Source organism: Austrofundulus limnaeus, unplaced genomic scaffold (genome assembly GCF_001266775.1).
Source record: "Austrofundulus limnaeus strain Quisiro unplaced genomic scaffold, Austrofundulus_limnaeus-1.0 Scaffold12, whole genome shotgun sequence".
Lineage (NCBI taxonomy): Eukaryota > Metazoa > Chordata > Actinopteri > Cyprinodontiformes > Rivulidae > Austrofundulus > Austrofundulus limnaeus.
The window spans coordinates 3,549,121-3,551,132 of NW_013952414.1; positions in this window are offsets into that span (position 1 = coordinate 3,549,121).

Genomic DNA, 2,012 nt, shown 5'->3' on the forward strand with positions numbered 1-2,012 from the left:
TCCAGTGAAATATATTTATGTTTGTGGTTGTAATGTGACAAAATATGGAAAAGTTCAAGGGGTATGAATACTTTTGCAAACCACTGTAAATATTTGAACTAGTGTTTTAGGGCTAATGGAACTAGTTTTTAGATTAGTGCTGCCCACCACTGGTTGTCAGTTATTTTAATTAATTACAAAATGCTTCCTTAGCTGTTTGTAACCTCTGAACTGGTTTTCTGATTTAAATTGGATAATTTCATTTCAAAGTCTGAAGGAGCCCAACACAACACTGGATTACACTGACCACAAACAGATGGTTTGTGGGGTGGGGTGGGGGTTGAATTGGATTGAAGTCAAAAAGCAAAAGATAAAYGCAATTTGTTATTAAAAAACAACAAATCTGTAGAACAAAAGAATTTTAGTTATAAGGCCTTTCATTTCCAGTTCAAAAATAAAAAACACCCAATATGTCCAAAAGTTAGAGTCCATAACAGTTCATTCAGAGTCCACAGTTCCTACTGACTCAGAAAAGTGGGTAATTCTTCACAAAAAGGTTCTTGTGAATATGAAATCATCTAACAACCAACAAAAATCTGACCTTTGTTTTCAAAGTGTACATGTAATTTACACCTGAAGAATTAGAAGACTAGAAGATTATTTTTGATTGAATTTATTTATTTGAGGAAAAAGGGGCAGAAATCACAAGATTTTTCGTCTTCTGCTACCTTTCATTTAATTTATGCTTTGTATTTTTTATTGTATATTAAATTTATGTTTTGTTTTAAATGAATAAACTTTATAAATAAATAAAAATTTAGTGTAAAAAGGTTGTTTTATGATGAGTACGGTGTTGTGTGGATTAGATTTAGCTTTACAGTGCTGGTTGTCTGTAGAATGGATTTCTGAAAGTCCAAAAAGTTTTCCAAAGGAAGTGAGGAAAACAGAAAGTAACATGACTTCCTGTCACTTCTTATATACCCTGCAGGAGTGCAGAAATAATGCAGCAGGTAACCAGGTGCAGCTGCTGAACCCTGCATTACATGTTTGTACCACTTTCCTGCACCGTTTTGTTGCCCCTGTGCCAACGTACCTTAGAAGAGTTGTTGCCAGCATCTTAAAAAATTAGCCTACCCCCCCCCCCCAAAAAAAAGAAGAAAAAAAAAGAAAATTGTATAATTATTAAGTTTCAGTAGTTTAAATGTTCACAATGTTGCAGTGAATATCAAATATGGGTTTATGAGATTCGCAAATCATTGCACTCAATTATTATTTACATTTACACAAAGCCCCATCAACTGTAGGTTTTTTGGTTAAAACCAGCTGTTTATTTTAAAAAGTGTAATTTTAGTGGCAGCAGTAAAACACTTCCATGAAGCTACAGTGAAATGATAAAGCACTTGTGTGCAGGCCCCAGAACAGCTCTTATTAAAGACCTCATTGTTGACTGTTTGTTACAGGTTGTTCTGTTTCGCCACACTTGAAAGGTAAAAAAAACCTGCAAGAAGAGAGAAGCCCGGCCTTCATTTGAGCCTGAACACAGCCCCCTCTCTTACCGCGGGCGAGGGGGTGGCTCTGTGTTTCTAGGTCACTGTGTGTCCCTGAAATGAACACCTCTCTCTACCCGGACACACACACACACACACACACACGCACACACAAACAGAGCCTGATGTTCAACAACATCTCATTCCTATTTAATAAGGAGCTTCAGAACACTCTCTGACATCGAACACAGCTGACAGCTGAGTTTCAAACACACTGAGATCATCTTGACAGAGGTGTAAGTAAAGTAAAATAAAAATAAATACCTTAACAGAAAATGAATTTGGTAAAAAAATAATTCACTGAAAAGAAAAATACTTAAGCACAAGTCATAAAACTGCTTGCAATAACCTGGAAAGTAAAAGTATCTTATCTTAATTTGTCAAGACCAAATATGGGTTTGTTATTGATTTGAGATACAGCGGGTAAAATAAGTATTGAACACGTCAACATTTTTCTCAGTAAATATATTACTAGAGGTGCTAATG